The following is a 24,661-nucleotide window of genomic DNA, read 5'->3' as shown; positions in this document are numbered from 1 at the left end:
TATTTAAGATAAATAATAAGTCACCTACATATATATAAATATATCTACAGGAAATTTTTCACATACATTAAAACGGAATATACATACGCGGGTAACAAACTAGAGGACCTTGATGAGTTTCTCGTTCTAAGTGGTGTCTATGACCTTAACGAGGTCGATATGTTTTAGTTTTATATATATTATTATTACTTTTATTTGTATTTTGGAAAATATAATATCTACGTCTTATTTTTTAGCACTGTATTGATATAAAATTTCGAATTTTTTGCAATAAATAAGATTGACAGAAAATTTCAAGTTAAAGTTTATTTTTACTGATGTAATTATATATTATATGTATTAAAATAAAATGTGAACATAATAATTATTAGTAATATATAATGTACAGTCTGATCTCCCATTTTATAATATTTTATATTAATTATATAGACGGAAAAAATTATCTATTCACGTTTTGAAGTAGAAAATAATAAAATATAAGTCTTAATATTTTATCTTCAATAAATTAATAGTATAGTTATTAAGAGGACGCCATACCCGAGCATGTGTTGTCTTCTTCTTATAAACTTACAACATATAAATGTAACTTTACGTTCCGTATTAACAATAATCGATTTTACTCTATTATTTTTAAAATTAGAGTAATTTGAATTATCATAAAATTTAAAGGTAAAATTATTATCAAGGCATCCCGAAGACTTTTATTGAAATTTTAATTTTAAGGCAAATTATAATTATTTTAAAATTTATAAAAATATGTACTGTTTTAAAATGATTTTAGCTTGCTTCATAATTAAAATATCAATTTAAGTCTTTGAGATGCCTTGGATAATCATCTTACCTTTAAATTTTATGATAAGTAAATTCATTATAATTTTAAAAATAACTAGACAAAAAATGGATTATTGTAATCATAAAATTTGCAGATTAGGTAGGGTTTTAAGTTATAATATTTATTATATTAGTTATTATTTTAATTTAATATTCAATTTTAATTTAGGAAATACGAATTTAATATATAATATATACAATATATACAATATACTACTGGAGTTTTATAATAAAAAGGTACAAACCACTCTGTACTTTTTTTACAAACTGAATTTTATCGAGGAGAGAAAACTTAAAAATTAGAATTAAATGTCATTTGGTACCTTTGATAGAAAATTATCAACTCACTTTTTGAAATATAATAATAATATTATGTATGTAATATTACTTATATTTTATTTTTAGTAAATTACTTTAAAATACCTTAGGTTATTCATATTTAGTTTGAATTTCTCATTTGTGTACCACTTAAAACTTATCATAATTATAGTAAGTATATTTTTAAAGATACAATTTTCATTAGAAATGTCGCGACTTCGAGCGATAATCCTTCGCAAAATAATTAAAAAATACTAGTCACGTGCACAAAATAATCTAACGACAACTAGCTGATATTAACTCTTCTAGTTAGATTAGGTTCTTTCTTATTACGATTTGTTTGTCTAAACAAAGTACCTGAAGGTTAAAAAAAACTAAGTGTTTCTAATGTTCATTTTAACAATATCGGTAACATTGTATTATAATATAAATGAGTGAACTGGATAGGCTATAACGTAAAAAACGTATAAAATATTTTATATTTTAATTTCAATCATTCAATTTTTACAATAAATAGACTATTAATTCATCATTCAATAACGTGCATTGAGTTGTATAATAGAATAATTTATATAACCCGTTACTATTTAATTTTAATAATTCATGAAATGCAAATTTATTTATCATACACCACTAACCCTTTATATTATAAATTAAAATAATATATATCAAAGATTTTTTTTAATCAATTAAAATTTTTAGAAATTCTGCTGCTTTAATAATTATATTTTGGGAAATATTATTGTTATACCGTAAAAAACTTAATAATGAAGCAAATATCACTTTAGATAACTACTTTTAAATTTTAATTAATTATTTAGTATATATGGTTATTAATTTATTTAAAATTGATTTATATTATTATTCAATATTTAACCTTATACTTATAATAGTTATCAAAATATAAGAAATTTATAACTGTTTTAAACCGAAATGCACATATTATTATATAAGTATAATTAGTATAGATGTGTAAGTATTAAATAATAACCTACTAACCTATTATCTATAAAACATTAATATTCTATAATATTGTTACGTTATTTTCTTATGATATTACTAATTTAAAAATCCATCTAATTAATCTATATTGAAATAATTATAAATGTAATTTGATATATTCGCAAGATTATAGTTATACATTATGTATGTATATGATAGCTCAGCGCGTGTCATTATTATCTTAGTTCTTAATACTATATTATTATTAAGATTGCAGTTAAGCAAAAAAATAAAATGATTTAGTTTATATTTATGCAAAAATAAATACCTATTGATTTCAAAATGTTAAATAACTTGTTGTTTAACTATTGCTTTAATAAATAATAAAATACATGTATGCTATATAAAGTCTAAATAGATACATAGTTAATTTAAGTTGTACACAATTCTTAAATGAATACAATAAGTAACAATAACATATTTGTGTATACGTACAAAAATATGTTCTAACCCTTTTTGTTTAAACAAGTCAAATGCCAATGTAAACGTGTCGTTTTAAATTCGTATGATAAATGATAATTATATGTGTTATGTTGCACAGACCGTGAAAAACCGTTAACATTTTCGTTTAGTATATATATTAATATATATTCAATTGTTTGAACGGATATTACATATTTTATGACTCCTAAAATATTATTTTGCTTATGGTTGTTTAGATACGATGCATTAAGTATGTAGATTATACATATGTCATAAATACTCTTGCAGAGTATGTAGAATATATAAATAACAGATTTATATAAGTAGTCAAGTATTATACCTTGATCCAGTAAAACAGTTATAACTATTTTTGTAACACGAATTTTGATTGGAATTATTAAATTAATTTATATATTGGTATGTATTTTGTGATTGGGAATATTTCATTGTGCAAATATATTAATTCAAATATGTATGTTTACATTAGTACCAGTTTATTATACTTTTAAAAATGAATACAACTGTTTTTAAATTTCAAAAACTGATTTATGTTATACTTTTATAGATAACGAGTTTCGATTATATATTTATATATTGTGTTAAGTCTATATATAATATTAGAGAATTGCTACTTTATTTGTAACTATGAATAATACACTCATAAAAGTAGGTATATTATGATTCATTATTATTAAAGATTTGAAGCCGGCTATATAAAATAGTGAATACATTTTTATTTTTTTAACTAGTATGATGCAATTTTTATCGAGTAAAATTGACTTAACTAAAATATAAGATTTCGATTCATTAGTTTGCTAACATAATATATTATAGATATAGATTAAAATAAATAATAACTATACAAAATACGTACAAGGTTACGTCATTCTATGTATATATAATATATAATATGTTTTAATATACTTCCATGAGTACCAATTTATTTCCTTATTTCCATATTTTTGTATAATGAAAAAATATATACATATAATATAATATGTATAGTTAATTAATAACGGTTTAATTTTATATTATTCCAATGTAATATAGATTACATTTTAGTTACGATTAGTTAATTTTATATTCTTAATCTTCAATTATTCAAAGGCCAATCAACAAAAAAAATTTAATTCCAAAACTGAAGAGATTCTTTATTTTAATAATATTAAGTAACCAGTTGCTCTTAATTTTTTTTTTCTTTAAGAAACAAAAAGCGAGAGAGTTAAAATTTCTTTTCAAAACACATGGTACAAATACGAAATAAATTGGTGAATCAAATGCTAGAAAACTCAATTTTTAAATGACATATAATATCGTGTAAGGTTTAATGTATTTATTATATCATAAAATATTATGTAGAAATTACTATAATCTCAACATATTATATGTGTATAAATATACAATAAATTAAGATATTATAATATAAATTATAACTGATTCAAAAATATTAATATACTACTGCTCCGTCGATCAATACTCAATGTCAAATATTAAAAATTGTATAGCAATCGTTAGAAGTTATGCAATAAGGTGTTTATGCGTAGAAAAATTGCTACAATTCCAAGTGAGTTAGTTAAGATTATTATTGTAGCCCACAGGGGAGACACGCTTGCAAATATATTGCAAGTTTGTTCCGAGAGTTCCAAGGACAACAGATTGTCTTTTTATTATTGTGTGCTAAACATCAGATTTTTATTGTTGATTTTATGTGTTATTTTTATGTTTTTATTTATAATTATATTCCTTTTCTAATATAAGGATTCTATGTGTAAGGCTTATAAGGTTATATTTTATGTATCGATTCAATTACAGTATAAAGTTTATTTATATAATCGCACATCCCGATAAATGACCAATTAGTTCAATAATTATAATATAAGTAAGATATTAAAATTATTTTGTAGTTTATTTTTTTCATAAATTACCTATGGATAATTATTTGAAAGTTTTAACTGCATAGCCGTTTATATAAATATATCTGCATGACTACATAAACCTTATTTATACACTTACGTGTAGACATTATAAGTGCAAATACATTAACACACAGGGCACGACTCTCTCTAGATTAACGCCAATGATTACAACATTTGTACATGCAATTTTCACTAAATATAGAATATTGTACGTATCATTCACAAAGTATATTATAGTGTTTGAGTGGTAAATATTTCTTTAATTGGCTTCGCATGTCTTATAGTCAAAAAAGGGTTTCCGATTCAACGTCCTATTTGATTAATATGTACAATGTAGATGTACGGGTCATCCCTATAATAACAGTGCATTGATTACATTGATTACAATCACGATTAAAAATTTTTACTAGTGAATTATTTAAAAATTATATCAATAGCATTTTTCGTTATCAACATTAAACGCACGTGAAACATAATATACTAAGAAACGTAAAATTTTCTGTAAAAAATGGATTCTCTATAAACATTTTTCAGTTGAAGTGGGTTCCTGTATATTGTTACATAAATTATCAAAAACTTATATGGCTATACGTATTGAATTTGAGTAATTGGAATATTTATGTGTAACTATGTCCGTATTACGCATTAAAATCAAATCTTGTGGTTTGATTGTCTAAAAATTATAATTATATCATAAATCGATTATACATAATATACCTAATGACTATATTATATAAGTTAAAGTACTAATAGGCTATAGCTATATTTATGTGTAGAGTATTAGTTTATAACTGTTGTACAATATGATCTATTTAAATGTCTACAATCATTGGTTTAAAACATTTAAACTTTTTTTTTACATCATTTGAACATTTTTTTTTTTGCAATTTGTTATACTGTCATCATTGTTAAATTTTCACGTTAATTTTTTTATTACATATTTCAAATCACAATGCTTATTATAGGATAATTTAATTTTTGAGTATAATTTAATAAAAATCGAATTTCAAACGACTGTAGTTAGCTATAACTTATAAGTATTTAAATTTAAGGTTTAGATGAAAAGAGTAGTGGTACTCTTGGCTGTAAAATGTTGGTTTACCACTTAACTTATCAACATTTTAAAAATGTTTATATGTACCTATTAGGTACTCGTTTAAAATTAAATTCTTATATATTGAAGTACTCCAATAAATTTCTCTTTTGGAATATTTTACTAAAAATATAGTTTTTAATCAAAAAGTAAAAAACTTAAAAATTATAATAAAAAAAAATTATTTCAAAAACATTGTTTTGAATATACACATAATAGTACCTAGTAATAAAATATTTTGTATAAATATATTATAATATGCAGTCATTTTGAAACAAAAAAAAAAAATCTTCGGAGAACACTGTCATACTTGCTGTTAATTATTTAAATCATCCTGCAGGACGAATATACCATATGCCAGATGTATGGTGTATGTGTTCATTTATAATTGGTCACTAATCATTATTAATGTAGGAATTTAATTGTACAAAGAATTATATAGGGTGGTTATATTATTGTTAAGACATAACTTGTTTCGTAACTTTTCAGACAATCTGAATTTTGTATTTTTTTTTTAAATATAGTTTTTTTTACATAATATTATGTGATATTTATTTTAATAGTATTGTGACACTAAATTTTTCTTATAAGATGTTTTTAGTTTCTTATCTATCTATCTATCTATTTATATATATACACACACATTTATACTTAATTTTATTTCATATAAATTGGACATTTTTTTTTTTTTTTTTTTTAACTTTATTTTAAAACATACAATCTGTAATTTAAATTTACAATAAGCATGTATGCGGATATACATTAATTTGACATGCGACGCGTGAAAAAAGAAGCCACCCAATAGCAACACTTTATAACTGAAGTTAAATTGAACATGAAATTGTTTTTTTTCTAGAAAACCTTATCGACTTATCTAATATCCTGTACTTACACTAATATTGCAGTTTATTCAAATAATTATTTAGATAAAACTTTTCAAGTGCCATGGTAAACAAAGGCGATGAGTAAGTGTAAGGTATTTTTATAATTTTGGCTCTACCTATTTTAAAAAACAAAAATTAACAAGAACTGTTTTACAACTGTCTCTTATATTAAAAATGTTACGTTGTATAAAATATAATAATCAATAATATTTAAAATATATTATATACGTATATTAACAATTTAACTATCATAAAAATGTTTTAAAATAAATATCGTATTTGAATTCTTTGGTGATGATATCATAAATTGGAGTTTCGACAACTTTCTTATATTACGTATTGTAAAATTAATAAAGGATAAAGTTAAAAAGTTGGTGTAACATTTTATCACACGATGTGTTTTTTTTCATTTTAATCACAAAAAAAAAAAAAAAAAATAAAAAAAAAATATGGCACTAACCTTTGCGATTTAAATAGACGATCTACATAACTTTTGAGGTTATTAGAATAATAACAGTAATTCATTGGATTTTTAATGTATAATGATACATATATTATGTTCATTAACGTATTTTATTAAGTGATAACTTTATAAATATAAATAATTTCAATTTGTTTAATTAACATTATTTAGATTTTAATTAATTACTTATTTATTTGAATAACATTCATTATACATACGTATTGAAAACAGTTGTTGGCAATTCTATAGTTTTTAAGATATTTATGACGTCGAAATAATCGCAGATAAACGAGTTGACTTGTGAAATTATAAAGGTCATAAACTTTTCACTATACTGTAGATTTTTCTAGAAATGCAGAATAGCGCGTTTTAAAATTGATATTATTTTACACATACTCGATGTAGCTAGCGTGTTTATAATTACTTAAATTTTTATTTTTATTTTTGTCAATTAAACTTCAATTACTGCAGTTTATAATTTTAAAATTTTTAGCCGATGTGTACCGAGAAAGATCTCACGTACTATCTTTTAGTTATAATTACATAATGATAATCGGGCTTAAACAGTAATATATAACAAAAAAAAAAAAAAAACGAAATTCTTAGAGTCTAAACAATAGACTTTATTAGAATCTAGAAAATTACAAATTGAAATGAATTATAATAATGACTAATATTTAACTACCTGTCGTCTATTCTTATAATCGTACAGACATAATGGCTTTAGAAATGGTGTATAATAAAATGTGCCAAGTACAGTAATATGCTTTACTGGGTTGATTCTTATAACTGTAAAAATTTGTATCTTGAAAAGTATTATTACTTTTCAAATAAATATTTAATTTACTTATTACAAAATATTTTTGAAATATTCATATTTTTATTATTTTTTATCGTTATCATTTTAAATTTATTACTATTTTGATTCAACATATATTTTTCTGCGAATTTTGATACATTGAATTTCGAATAAATAGTTAATTAGTCATCAGTTATAAGTACCTAGTAATTAGTATAACTTAATTATCTTAACTTATGATGTATTTATTGTTAAAACAATAAATAATAAATTACTTTGTATATTGTACGTGGTATTTTTTTCCTAATTATCAATGCATTTGCATTCACGCATTAGGATTTTCCGGGTTTTTTGTTAAGTGTGATGCGTTTTAATTATTTTTTTTTTTTTATAACAGTTCCTGTTGCCACACTTTTTGAATACAATATAAACGTAAATAATTACGGTAAAATAGTTACTGTGCAACCTCATTTATATGTATTTAAATATTTTTTATAAATGTATGTGTGTGTGTGCGCGTATGGTATTGTTGTAATATATACCATGCAATCCAAAATCTAGAAATGATTAAATATAAAAAAATATATAAACGTAAAAAATAACAAATTATTCTGCATAATATAATTTATAGTGTATTATATAGTATATTATTAGTTATTATTTGTTTTTAATAATAAAATTATACACTTAACTTTTTCACATTTGTCATGGAAATAATGATACCGTATTTATTGCCTATTAACTTATATACCTAATAAAAATACATAATATTATGTATTATGTATATTTTATGTTTAGAATTTCGTTAATTGTAAGCATTGCTTTAGTTGTAAAAAATCACACGAGACCATTATTTAGATTTTATTGTTGACAAATATTATATATATATATGCTTGAACGTATGGCATACTTTACTTTATGTTACTTTCATCTTATTATTCAAATTTCAAAAGTCTGCAATTATTAACTTAAATAATCACTCTATACATAATTGGTTATTTCAGTTTTTACAATTTTTATTATAGGTACGTTGTAGGTACAAGATGAATAAAATATTAAACATTCATATTACGTCAGAAAATATTTAACACTCTTATTAAGTCATAAAATATTTGTGGGTTATAATAATATAAGTATAATATTACTTATAGCAGTTAAAGAGTATACTTAATATAAATATTTTGTTATTATTGTGATAATTTTGTTTTCTATAATAGTATTCAATTTTAAATACATTTATGCCTAACGTTTATTAATTATTAAATACAATTCTTGTTTTATAAAACTCATAAGTATCATGCGCATTAACAATGTCCCAAAAGTATTCTAAACAATATTTGTCTCAGTAAAATGTATTGTTCCATTTAAAAGAGATACCGATTTTAAATTCAAATGACCCGATAATTAAACGGAATAATTATAATTAATATACTGTTCTCTTCCCCACGCATATTATTTGAATTATTATTATACAGATTGTTACATTTCAAAGAATCTGGTTTATTATTATTATTTTTTTCTTAGAGATGAGACCATTTATTGTGATTATATAATGTATTTTATAGCATATTCGTTTATAGATAGTCCGTTTGGGCTTACGGTTATTACCGTAATATCATTAGTCATAACTCTTATCCTATATTCACAAAATTGTAACATACTTTCTATATTGAATAAGTAATAGTATAGAGTTTAGAGTTTAGACTATAGAAGAAAAAAAACCAAACTTCAATTTTCTAATTGGTATTATATTTAACTATTTATCATAATTTTATGAATTAAAAATGTTAAAAGTTTCTATTTTCTTTTCTTTAATTTAACTTTTGTTATTTAATAATATATAAAATGGTTGTATATATTATGGCAAGTAAGAATATTTTTGTGTGATTTTATTTTTTTCCAAATAAGACTAGATACTTTCTTCTTCCAAAAAAATAATATAAAATCTTTGGTTGTTTTCACATTTGGACTTATTTTGAAACTTCAAAACGTTACAATAATATGTATTTGTTTTATTAAATATAGTCAAATTTCATCTCTTTTTTCTTCGAAAAACACTACGTACTCTTCTTTGTTGTAATAACAATATACGTAATATTATAATAAAACATACAATACATAAATAATATTTTTTACAGTTTATTACATACAATAAACATATGAAAGAAGTACCTATTATATATATATATATTTATATATATATTATGCCCAGCTGGAAACAAGAGAGCGTGTGTCAATAAGAACAACAATAACAATAATAATTTGCATTAGGTATGGTTTTGTTTTAAATCGCTTATGAAGATTGAATGCGGTGATTTTATTGTGTTGTGTATTTTTAACACCGTTCTGACGTTTTAACACGACACGTCTCATGATATATAATGATATTAGATGGCTCATAGGCAGGACTAAGGTTCACCACAACGGACACAACAGTCGAAAGAATAATTCTATAGATCGCTGAAGTATAGGTTATATCCGTGTGCAATACAATAAAGTAATTATATTTTATTTTATCATAACTATACTTATGTGGGTATATGTACATATACGATAATAGTTAGATAATAGTAATAGTCGAGACTTTTTTTATGTTAATTTATTTTCATTGATTTTGTCTATGGGGACAGCAAGTACAATATTTATATTTGTATACATAATATATAATATGTGTATTTGCGATTTAGCCTGTACATAATATTATGTATATACCTATGTATACCAAAAATTTTTAATTTTTAATGTTAAGTGCAAATGTATGTTATTAGAGAAATTTTTTACAATTAAATTTACATACTTAACATTTTATTTATATTCCTTTTGAATATATTTCACGTATCACTATTAATATGGTATGAAATATAATAATATATTGTAAATACGTAATGCGATTGAAAATATCATGATAAATATATATTGTACCAAACTTTACTCATTTATGTAGTTAAAGTGAAATAAAACATTTTTCTTACATTTTTTTATTAGAATATTTCACTGGATATTTCAATAACTTTGTACAATATAATAAATAAACTATACATCTTACAGGCATTTTAAATTACAACATATGTCAAAAATAAAATTAAAAGCCACGAATGTTTTTAAATTTTGTGCACTGTGGTATGGGCGTGTACCTAATATATAGTCAAGTATTATAAATATTAACATACCTATAGGTATCGTTTTAACGGATTTCTGCAACTATATATTTATATTAAGCACAGTAAAAAACTAAAAAATTTCAGAACATTTAATTAACAATAATTTTTTTCTTATAATTATCTTCAAATTCAATAAATGTTTACAAAATCATTATTGTAATAAAAACCAGAATTATTATTATAGAAATTTTAGGTTTGCTTATTCTTAAAAAAAAAAAAAAAATAAATATGTTTATTTTAATATTTTTAAAAACCTGTAATAACCAATTTATAGAGCTGTTGCATATTTTATTATTTCCGTTAGTTATTTCAATGATAAGTTTTGAAAATTTTAAAGTGTAGACAGAAGTCAATTAGAGGAGAGTACAATAATACGTATATAATATATAGGTTGGTTATACAGAATATACACTATACAGTACATATATCTATTATAATAATTTATTTTTATATTATAATTTATAACACAGTCAGTGTTATCGCTGTTAATTATAAACGACTTACCGGAATCTCGACAGAATAAAAAGTAGAGGGCTCTGTACATAACTCTATAGGATGTTTTTTTGTATGAATTCGGTTTGAAGTAAACCATGCATATAAATTATCTGAGATTTCGTAAATCGTGAGCAATGGCCCGCGACTTGGACGTGAGTAAAAAAAAACGAAAGTAAAAAAAATAAATAAATTAATAAATAAATAAAAATAGTAAAATATTTAGCACGTGTGTGATGGGCGGGCGGGCGTTCGATCGTGCGGTAGTCGTGTTTCGCGTTAACCGTCGCAATACTGACTGAGAATTGGTTCGGCATTGGACTTTTATATTGGCCTACCGCGATGAATAAACTTCGACACTGATAGTAATACTACGATTATGCATGTATGTATTTATGTATGTATGTATGCATGCAAATATTTATTATGTATGTATGTGTGTGCGCGCGCGTGTGTGTACCCTATGCGTTATTTAATTGTAATTATTATCTAAACGGCAGATTTAATATTTGCATGCGATATGGACAGTGTACAACTGTGGATATAAATAGATATTATAATATTGTTCGTGGAAGTTAGTGCCTGTTATCTATTTGTAGGTACATATATTATTATTATTTATAAGGTGTATTATACATTTTTGCACGACACTCTTGAGTATACGACGTGGTGAGTATATAATATGGTATGTATATACTATTTATTGTAACCGAATTTTGTTTACATCACGTTACCACCTTAATATTGCGTTTGTTATTGCATTTTTATTTTTGTATAAAAATTGGATATGTGAAATTTAAGTCTAAACTATAAATATATACTTACGTGGGAGTCGTAAACGTGACATAAACATTGGTAATTGATTCCAAATAATCTTATTACATTGGCTATGTATCCCGTTTACGATTACCATGTATAGGCATTAAGTATACATATAACGAGCATAATAAAATCTATAGTTGAAGCTGATGTAAAGCGTGTAGTATGCACTCGATAACTCGCGTATGACACCGTATTGGAATCAGTAACTAAGTTTATTGGAAAACATATTCATATATCATTGAAATGAACATCGATAATATAATGATTAATATTTTAAAATATTTTTTGATTAAAATAATCGTTTCTTATTATTGATTGCTAGTATTAACACTATATATATAATATATATAATTACTAAGTGAATTATATATCCGGTACACGATGAGTAAATAAGTTAATCGAGTTTCTCGTGTACTTTCTATCTGATTATATTTCAATAACGATTTCGTATTAATGTATTATCTACAAAATTAAAGCGTAAAAAAATATCTTCAGATTTAAATATTTTAAGAGATAAAATTACTTTTGTAGATTTAGCTTAGTTACGTGATACTATAATTTTATGGCTATATTACATCTCAAAAGTAAGATGGCATGTAATATAATATATAATCATGTAGGTCATCAAGTTTAAATACCTTTAGTCCTTTGTATAAGTTTAAGTTTAAGGTCAAGGCATTATTTAGCATAATTTGTATTAATTAGATGTTTAAAATATAGGCTTAAGAAATGTATGATGTTGAACCTATTGAGGTAAAATATATTCATGATGAAATCAAATAAACTGTATGTGGAATTTATTTGAAAATATTTATAAGTATATTTTAAATATTGTTTGATATTTTAATACTGTGTAACGTATATTAGCCATTAGCTAACTATATAAATGCGTAATATTATTTGTTTCGTACTTTTCCGGGATCAATATATTACAAAAAATATAAAAATTCAAAATAGTAAAAATAATATGTTTTTATGTTAGATGTTGTAAAAAATTATATGACATTAATAATAATTATTGTAATAACACGATATAACTGCTATTAATTGGTATACCTATTAATTATAAAATATTATGTGCTTATATAAAGTATAAAATATAAACGATTTAAATATTTAATTAACTATGTGATGTATCATGCACGTATGTTGAAAATTGTATAGAGTTTTGACATTGATGCATACAATATAATATTCCGTATTTATTTATTTTTTTTAAATTGTGTATGTATGTGTATGTGTATGTGTTGAAACCTTATAGACGCTATTAATGTCAGTCAATTTTTAGTATTTTAAAAACTAAGTATTCAATTATGCAATGCTAAATCCAGCTAAGTTATAAATGCAAGATTTCTCGGGTTATATAGATCAGATATATTAGATTTTTTTCTGAGACTTTAGATCACGATAAATTTAGGTAAACAGTAATAAGTATCTATAATATATACATATTATAATATGTTCATGGATATTATATAGCGTGTTTATTTTATTACACATTAAATAAGATAAATTACGTACAAAAATAGTGTCTAAGCGTGTGCACTGCGTAGTTTAACCCTATAATTTATGAATATTTTTTGAAGTGGTAGATATAACGAGACATTAAACGATTATATTTTATTATATATCTTGGTATTTTAATATTTCTAACATTATTTGCGAAGTTTATGCACACAGAACGCATTTATAACTTATATACCATATTTCTATAATGGAAGTATAGCTGATCAAAAGAGATAATTTTAATTCATTCAAGTTCAACACAAGATTAACCTCGAGATGTAATATAGACAGTAGGTCAAATTTTTTACGAAATGAAAAGAAACATAGAATCACACAATATCATAATATATTTGAACAAATAATACTGACAGTGTTGTGTCTATGTGAGATTCACAATATTGTTTAAACATTGTAGTATTGTTGATTTTCGAGAAAGAATGTGAATAATGTATAAAAATGTTAATTATAATATAAGCACAAAATAATACAGGTATAATTTAACCACAATCTGATCGATTATTCATCATATTTTAAGAGCTATACAATAATTTCAGAATATCACAAAAAATTAATCATTTATATCAAGGTCGAACGTAAGAATATTTTCAGAAATTTTCCAAGTCATCGACTGCCAAACACTCAATATTTTTTATTATATCATCAAATGGCGCTTGGTAATATATTTTATTTATTTCTTAATACGCATAAGAGCAAAACAAAATATCCAACCGAGAGCACTATAATCTATAAATTATGCGTACATCATATTTCTCGCAGAACCATCTCTCTTTGTTTCAACTGTATACATGCGTAATGAGTCGATGAATCTCATTTTAGATATGGAGATATTTTATATGTATCTATATTGTTTTTGAATAATGCAAGGCTATAGTATATATATATATATATATATATACCTATGTTTTGATTGAAAAACGCATCAAGCTATTGCGTAGGTATCTATATACAAGATATTTATATATACTATATGGCCACTGTATACATGGAATAAATAGGACTATAATATAGGAGGTACCTATAGGCTACAACACAAAATTAGTATTTGAAGGTCGACACGCACTAAACTAATAATGTACCACGCATACAATTTATGTGTGTGCAATGGGTGTAATGGTGTATGTATAATGTATAAATAATTATAAAATTTTGTATATAGTATAGTTGTATGCGTAAACTTAGCACCCGTTGAATGGATAACGTTTATAATGTCACATTAATATGATTATTCTGTAAAAAACAAACATAAGGATATGGTTTTTATAGTGTTTTTACTATTGTTTCTTGTCATTTAATTATCCATAAATGTCATATTACGCGCATGAAATGAATAACACGACATTATTTTTTAATGCATCTCTATGTTCCACGATGTTTTTTTCTTTATATAGATTTCCTTCAGATGATACCATGATTTTTCAATGAAATACCTAGGCATATGGATATTTGATATGATTATAAGTGTAGTGTAGTAAACTCATCGCAAAAGGATAGTAACATAGGTAGCATATAATAATTAACAATAATTGGATTTATGAAAAAATTATAGGTATCGATCAATAGATACAAATACCTCACACCCGTTGATCTGTGTATAGTGTAAAGTATATTATTTTTGAGCGGAAAATTTTGAATTGTTTATTTAATATACATATTATTATAGCTGCTCTTTTAATTTATAATGATAATAATATGTTTGTCAATGTTATTTTCTTTTTTATTTTTACCTCATAACTCTATGTATAGCCGTGTGTAGGTACCTACCATTTGCTATATATCCGATGACGTATATTAAGGGGATGCCAAATCATCATATTATTTGTCTAGTAAACGTACCTTTTACATAACAAATCTTCGTTCAGCAAAACTAATATGTTTTGTTAGCTTTAAATTTTAAACTTAATTTATCTATTATTAAACTTTATTTTTAAAACATATAATATGTATATCAGTGTTACAATAAGCACAAACACATGTGTTAAAAAAAGAATATTAAATGACATGAATATGTATACATTTTATAAAATGATTAAGTTAAATTTATTTTTATATAATTTATTATATATTAAATAATTTAATTTAACAATTTTTAATTAAGGTTTAAGTTTTTGCAGATTTTTTTTTTTAGTCTATGCGGAGAGGGTTGCCAGGAATGGTGTCAGAACCAAAAATGGAAATTGGCGGATTTGAGTGATTCGTGAGTCTGAACCAGAAATGCTTGTACAAGATTTTGGCAATTTCTTTTATAATATTTATTTTTAAGTAAGTATGGAGGCTGTGGTTTGAAGGATAGAATAAGGTAATAATATTATTATCTAGGGAACTGCATAAGTTGTTGTTGATATTTTAAGTGAGTTATAAGCATTTCAAATTTATAATAATTTACAAAATTTAAACTCACTTTAAGTTTAAAATATAAATAAAAACTTATGTTCTAGATAATATTCTTACTTTTAAGTTAAATAATATATAAATTCATTCTTTAATATTAAAACTAACTACGAATAATTGGTTCTGTTTTGCTTTGTATTATATTTGTAAAACGAAGACAGGATATACGGGTTTGGCATCCTTTTAAGAAGACTTTACACCCTCATATTATGTTGCGTCTGTCTTACAGTCTACACATAGACAACATAGCAAAGTGGCGTTCAGGCCGTTCAGCAGTCCCAATTGTATATTATTAGATTAAATATCAAAGTTGATTGACTGAGTATTAAACTTTAAGAATATTGTCTATGGTCTCTCGTTGGTTTTATAGAATAGATATTTTATTTTTTAAGTCAGTTGTAAGAATTTTTAAATTTATAAAAACACTCTTAACTTTAAAAAAAAATTAAAATATTAACATTACTAATGAGATAACATAGTTAATGTTCTTACCTATTTTGAACATAACTATTATCGTTAAATGGTCAATTCACAATAATATTCAAGATAAATACTATTGAATCCATTAGAATACATGTGGTAGTAAGAACTAAGAAGTCAATTCTCGTGTTCTACAAAAAAATAAAATGTTTCTATTACCTATTTTTTCAAATTAAAAATGACCAATATTTTTAGAAGACTTGTATTATTAATTTTTCAAAATTTGAATAATTATGATAATATAAAAACCGTAAATTATTTTCTTTTATAAACATCAAGTTTTAAAAATATGTTATGTATTAAAATTCGTTTATTTTAGTTTTAGTATTTCAGTAGGTTGATAAAATTTTTTCCGAAAAAATTGTATTTATTATATTATTATTATTCAATTATTATAATAATATAAATGCATACTTAAACAATTTTATTATATAAATTTATTAAACTCTACATTTATTAATATATTTCTTTAAATACTAAAAACAGTAAAAATAGATTCATTGTATAAATTGACAATATTTTAAAATAAATCAAAGATTTTATTTCGTAAGTGTAGTAAAATACATGATTAATAATATACTGAAAGTTATAACTTTTCATGAATAAGATTTTTAAAGTATAATAAAATAATTAACATTATTATTTATCATTTAAATAAGTAATTTCGTCCAAAATAAAAATAAAAATGTCTATAAAAAATAATTGTCTTTATATATTTATTAGATTATATGGTTTAAGTATAACTAAGGAATTTTGTATTATATTTTAAAAACAAAGATATATAAACAGTTATTAATGAATTTCTAACTACAAAATAGTAAGAAATTTTTCGCGATTTTGATAAATTTCATCAAAATTTTAACTTAAAATATATTTAAAAATAATTGCATATCTGTTTAATTGTATATTTTTATACAGATATGATAACAATTTATGTTAGATATTATACTAAATTTAAAAGAATTTTGACTCTGTGGATATTGTTTTATCAACAATCACAGAAAAAAAAATATAAAAAAATTTTAACTATAAAAACAAAATGTTTTACTAAAAATTAATTTACTTTTTTTTATGAATTTTGTTAAAATTTTAATATAAAATGTTTATGAAAAAAAAAAAAGCATTCAACAATAGATTTTTGGTATTTTATTTTATCGAGAAATTGTCAATTTATGAGCAGCTTTGTAATAAATTTCTAAGCATTTCTATCTATCAAGTATTGTTTAATCAACATTTATATAAAAAAAAAAATACTAAAAAGAATTGAAAATTATAAACTTCTTACACCTATAACTGTTTAAAAAAAAGACTGAATATTTCATTATAAATAACAAATGACAACATGTAATTTGACGGTTATTCTTTTATGAATTATATCAAAAAATCCAAATTAATTTTGCAAAAATTGGATTTTTGCGTAAAAATGACGGTTTTCTTTTTATTTCTTTTTAATTTTTTTCGATAATAGAAAAAAAAATACTAGGAATTTTTAATATTGATCTCTCCAAGGTCAAGCTAGATCTAATTTTCTATCTAAAACAGCCTTTAAAGTTAAATTTGAAATATTTTATCAACTACTTATCATGTATTTATACACAAAAAACACATTGTATAATCAATATATTTATTACTTTGCTTAGAATCTAAGAAATGAAAGTATCTAATATCTATAAATAATTAAAAAAAAAAAAAAAATCAAAAAATTATTCTATATAAAGGAAATTTTAACATGAATATTTGGTGAAAAATTTAAGTATCTATGATTATTCGGTTTTTAGTTATACCAAAAAAATAAAATCGATTTTTTCGAATACTGTTTTTTTTATTGTTGATATTTTGAAAGCATTGGGAATTTTAACAAAGTATAAACTAGATCCAATTTGCTTTTATAAGTTTCCCTTTAAAGTTTTAAATCGATGCATTTTTCAACTATGTATCATGTATATATACACAGAACATACTTCATTGTAAAATCAAGGTCGGAATCTTAAATGTATAGAAAAATGTATAGAATATTAACAATACGTCAACAAAATATTATTTTTACATGTATATTATTAAATATTATTTTAAAAATGATTTTTAAACGCTATTCATTATGATAATAATGTTTTATATAATCCAATGTTAAAATAGGAATTGGAAATCGGCCAAATATTTCGTATGTAATTGATATGAATATATAACATATTATGTATCAAATAATATATGGAGGTATGTAGAATATAATATGTAGCTATATATACGCATACAAATATTAAAATTAATCGTTTAGAGTAAGTTAAATTTTTCGCGCAACAATCATCATATTTAAATAATAAATTCATAATATCATATAATATTTAGTGTAAGGAATAAAAACAATAATAATATGCGTGTTTTACGAGCATATAATAAGAATAGTCAAATTTTGTGTTTTAAATTTTAATGGTTATTATGATAGTATAAAATATAAGTAATAGTATTAATAGGTAAATTATGTTTATTACGTGTGTGTGTGTAGCATACTAAAGTGTATTTAATATTTTCCCTTAAATGTATAATATGTTTTGGTATTTGATTCAAACCACGTACGATTAATACATTAATATTGTTAGTTTCAGCATTATATATTAAAAAAATTAATTCATTAAAATAGAACAATTATGTTGAAGATATTACACTTATCGTGTTATTTTGATTAAATCTTTTAAGTGGGTGGTCGTATACATGCAGTTTTTGTTCGATCTTGTTACTTCACAGTGCCACAGCCGACAACGAGACCACCCTATTCGAAAAATGCTGAATTTATCATACGAGTGCAATTGTGTGTATTTGTGTGCGAATTTATTAGGTCATGCCTATATTGATTTCACTTGTGCTGTACATAAAAATATTATTTTAAACATATGACGTATTTTTTTCCATATTATGCACTTCTAGATTACTTTAAGAGGAAATAATAATTTTTTGATAGTTAAAATAATGCATATTTTTATCTGTTTTACTTAAATTTATAATTTACACACATCTGTAAGTTTATGTACAAATTGTTACATAGTGTTTGTTTTTTAGGGTACCTAGTTAGTATAATTATAATGAGCTATTTAAATTTAAATTTGCTAGAAATGTAGTTTAAATACTTTGATACAATTTACCAACATAATTTAACAGTTATATTAGATAATTATTGTAAAGGAATATTTTCATAATTTATTTCAAGCAAATTAAATTTATAATATAAAACAATATAGATAAATGTGGTTACCAGTCTCGGCCATTTGACTACATTTTGCTTTTTATTCGAACACCAATATTTATAATCTCGTTTCTAAATAAGATTTGAATAATTTAATATTTTCATATTAATTCAAAAGTAGAAGAAGTATTTTTATCAAATCCGTATATCGCACGTGTCAAAATAGGTTGCAAGACGATTGCTCCCGTTTTACTTTTTTACATGAAAAATATACAATAGGATTGTGTTTCATGAAATATAGGTGTTATAATTTTAACAATTTTTCAATAAGCTATTTAAAAATATAAATAAATGGCATATTAAACATTTGTATTTTCTTAATATGTATAAATTAAAGACACAAATTTATGAAGACCAATATCCTATAAACTATAATTATAATATAATAAACAATTTTTTATATGATTTATAAGCGTAAATAAGTGTTTTTATATATTAATATTTTTAAATAGTGTATTGTGTGTAATAATGTCATAACATGAAACAATTTTTTAACAAAATCAACAATTTATTTTCGTTTTCAATCCTAATTCTGCAAAGGAAAATTATTAAACGAACAACACCTATTTAGCGCCATCATGTTATGTGTGTTTTTTGTAGCTGAAAAGGTAAAACGATCGCAATTGTGTTGTACGTAGTGTCAAAATTAATTTCGGCAATTCCATCAGTTTACTAATTATTTTAATACTTTATTATAAGCGTTATTATTAACTATACCATCTTGTAAAATATAAGTCGAAAAATTCTATAATGTTATTTATATTTTAGAAAAAAAAATTTACGCTTGATACTTCATCCCTTTAGTTAAACGCAATAAAAGTGCTTTATTTTTAACAACAATTATTTTACATTTATGATTAAAATTTTATTCAATTGAATAATAGATAATAACGTTTTTTATATCATTCAAGAGTCAAGTTTATGTTGATGGTTTATATAATTTTAGAAATGCAAATATAGTTGGAGTATAATATAATGTTATGCTACAGTTATAATTTGATATCTAGGTTGAAAGTAAAAATTTTGTAATAAGATAGACGTCGAAGAACCATAGAATTTCTACAGAACGAATTGAGAAAATGGATAAAAAAAATATTGAAATCTACTAGCTTATTAAAATAATATTATAAATTTCTTGTATTAAATCACATACTACACTTATGCTACAATACGTTTCACTTATTGAAGACATCAATGTAAAATATTGTCATACAGTAATTTTTGAAATGCTTATATAAAAAACTACTGTCGATAAATAATACCTATTATTTTCAATATTTATTATTCTAATATGGTACCACATATTTTTAAATGTATCAAATTAAAACATTAGTTAAAATTTATTGATAAGAAAGTTCTCACTCGATAAAGTTATTTTATAGTGAATTGAAAGTTATTAGTATAAATTTAAATAATCTGATTGATATCATACGATTTAATATAGTATATTTAATTTTAATTTTTTTTTTTTTTTAAAAATACATTGTCTAGATTTAGTTAGAACGTACTTAAAAAATTAATTATTCCGAATAATGTAATTTAATGTATTAAAATCGTAGTCATGAAAAAAATTTAAAAAATACAAGTACAGCAATATTTTTGGCAATACAACTGTCATTTGAACAACATAAGGCATTTATCTTTGTTTCGGTACTGATGATGACAACACTATTGTGGATATACAAGTTCCGTTATTTTTTTTTATTTTTTTAATATATTTTTTGTGGTAATAATTTAAAAACGGTTAAATTATCTTTGATCAATAAGTTATATTTAATCTACTAGTAGTAGGTACATAAATAATGACTAATTTTTTTTATAAATAATACAATATACAATCTAGTGGTTTAAACAAGTTTAAATGTTTTTTATACCTACGTGAAGTCTTCAAAATATATTTAGATAAAATTGTTTTTTTGCAATTAAAGATGTCTGAGTATATGTTATATTAAAATTACTATTATATTTATTATGTTTTTTTTATTAATTTTAATTTTCGTCTGATAGGCCTCAGGTGCAGAATATATAATAAATTCTTCACCACAAGTAGAATATATATTTGATAAAAATAATAAATAAAATAATAATACGTGAAATAATACTAATACTAATAAATAATAATCATAGCAAATTAATAATTTGAGTCATAATGATTTAGGTCAGATAGATTAATAAAGAAAAAATCTAAGTTAGAGAGAATAATAATCAATTAATATTACAATTTACAATGAAAAATTATACTTTAATTTTAGAATTAAAGTAAACACACGTACAATCATATTATGTGATTATGTTTTTTTCTGTATGAATTAAATTATATCGAAAGAAATTCTGCAAAATGTGTATGGTAAATTACCAATTATACATGATGTATTTATGTAAAATTATGTATATATAAATAAATTTAATATTGATCAATTTAAATTTGCTATTTTCACTATAAATTATATAATAGTAATTTCAAACAAACGTGGAAGATATAATTACATAAATATTATATTATTATTATAAGTGTGTAAGCCGTATAATATGCAATTTCTTATTAATTATTATCATTTTCTCTCTACCTATACTATTTATGTGCAGGTACTTTATAATTGAATTGGTATTTTTATCTAAGATAATGTTATAACTGATTTCATAATAGTATAGTTAGTGATTATAGGAAAATAGGAAAAAAATTTGCAATTTCATTAATTATTTCTGTATACATTTGATTTACATGAATATTTGTATGAACATATTTTCTTTGACTTTCTTGTTGGTTGTTAGGTGTCTTAGATCAAGGACATACGTGGACCTTTCTTGAATACCTTCTTTAAATTGTTATCAATCATGATGGGTTCATGAAGATTATTCTCGTCATATGAAAATTAGAACACCCGTCGTTGGTCTAAATTAAATCAAATATATACAATCGTTGAACAAATCTCAAATCATATTTCTGAGCATGAATTTCACATCGTCTACCTGAACGTTGACGGTGTTTAATATAATATAAACTACAATAACCTGCACAATGAAATTTAAGGTTCCTATATGGCTATATATTTGTATATATAGGTGTTAGGCATTGTAATAATGACATGGGCATGTATAATACACATTTGATACCCACCGAGCAAACCTTGTGCAGGAATAATAATAATAATAATAATAAAATGTATAATAATGAAACTTTTTTGCAGCCCAAAATCGGTGAATCGTCCGTGTCCGACCGACTGCGACGGCCACGTGTGTAATACCTACACGTTTTGGCAAATTTTTTTAACATTGGACGCGCCGAGGACAGCGGAGATTCGAGTGCAGATATACGCATATCTTATGTGTGTGTGTGTGTGTGCATGCGTGCTCTAAAAACCTAATTTCTCGACCAGCTGTTATCGCGTACACAGTAAGCATTACCTACACAATCATTATGATATTGCGATGATATGTTACACTATACGATATTGCACGTGCGAGATTTTACTACCTCGTCACAATTTTCCTACCCACCTCTTCACAACTCCTTCAACGTTTCAAATCGTCAAATCATCAAACGAATCATTACATGTTTAAGTAATACAACTGAAATTCGTATAACTATACACAGTACATTACCTGTACCTTATATATAATAGGTTTACCGGTGGGTGCGGTACGATTATCGAATTATATGCATTATTGCCGGGTTGTATGAACAATCACACAACATCAATAATGAGCTGATGGTCCCTTAAACATTATTTACGAGTATGTGGTTGGTCCATTAAATTTTAGTGTACCTATCATAAAAATAAATTAATGTATTTTTCATGCAACCCGGCAAAAGTACTTTTTATAAAATTGTATATTCACGTATTTGTGACATTTAAAATGTATTATATAATTGCATATAGTTTTATAGGTAATTGTATTTTGTGACATTTACCTGTGAATTCGAGAAATCTCTGGTAATGAGATACACTGTCTTGACGTATGTTCTTCATTCAAAACGTATTCGGGCGACGAGGGAAAAGAAACGAAACCGAAACGAATAAGCAAATACCTATCTGTTGGATTGTATACTTGTATATATAATATGTGTGTGGCGATACCTGCGATAGGTATATAATACTAATGGAAAATATGTATCAAACATAAATATATTGAGCGTTGTGTTGTGTATCGATGTCGGGAAAGATAGAAATGGAAACATAAAAATAGATACGAAGAATATGCGGACGGAAGACGACGACGACGCGCGGCACAGCGGGCGTGTGCGTGAAGTCCGTACGCGGGCAACCGGGTGGGCAGCCGGTCGGAGGAGTCGGTGCTGCTGAGCTGGTGTTCGGACGACTGAAGAGAGAGAGACCTGGCCGCGCGCTCGCAAGCCGCCGCGCCGTCGTCGCCACCGCCGCCATCGCCGACTGTGTCTGGACCGCAGCAGACGGGACCCCTCTATATAGGGTTACGCGCGCGGTCAATGGTGACCAAAATGGTGATCACGCGATTAATAAAATTATATTATTTTGTATTATTATTATTATTATCATTTTCAGATATTATCACACCATCGTATATTTGTATCCTTCTCGAGGCGCTGTCCTTATATTTCAGTAACGTTTCAAGTCGATCGCGGTCCGTAGCGGCAGCAACACGCTATTTAGTATTATAGCTCATCATTTTATTTCTCCACGACGTCCTACGTTTTTTGGGACATACGTCACTACCGCTCTTGACGAGCACCGTTGTAAGTATGTAGTCACAGTATCAGTGCCATAGCTGATATTTATGGATGGGGATGAAAGCGTATTTTATACGGTCTAGTCAAAATAACACTTTCAAATAATCAGTTTGATA

At 24.0% G+C, this 24,661-nt stretch overlaps 1 protein-coding gene across 3 annotated transcripts in view; it reads right to left on the bottom strand.

The window, feature by feature from the left end:
* The window catches only part of LOC112603535 (putative phospholipase B-like lamina ancestor), a 29,740-nt gene extending 5,543 nt beyond the window's left edge, over nucleotides 1–24,197 (bottom strand). For 2 of the 3 annotated variants that reach the window (XM_025352146.1, XM_025352147.1), the window contains exon 1: nucleotides 23,751–24,197. The gene's annotated coding sequence lies outside the window, so the exon portion shown is untranslated. Of the gene's footprint in view, nucleotides 1–11,394; nucleotides 11,666–23,750 lie in introns of those variants that run through there. The other variant, XM_025352145.1, reaches the window with a different exon arrangement.
* Nucleotides 24,198–24,661: the final 464 nt, after the last annotated feature.

Source organism: Melanaphis sacchari, unplaced genomic scaffold (assembly GCF_002803265.2).
Source record: "Melanaphis sacchari strain LSU unplaced genomic scaffold, SCAv2.0 Contig10_pilon_pilon, whole genome shotgun sequence".
Taxonomy (NCBI): Eukaryota; Metazoa; Arthropoda; class Insecta; order Hemiptera; family Aphididae; genus Melanaphis; species Melanaphis sacchari.
This window is presented reverse-complemented; position numbering and strand designations above follow the sequence as displayed.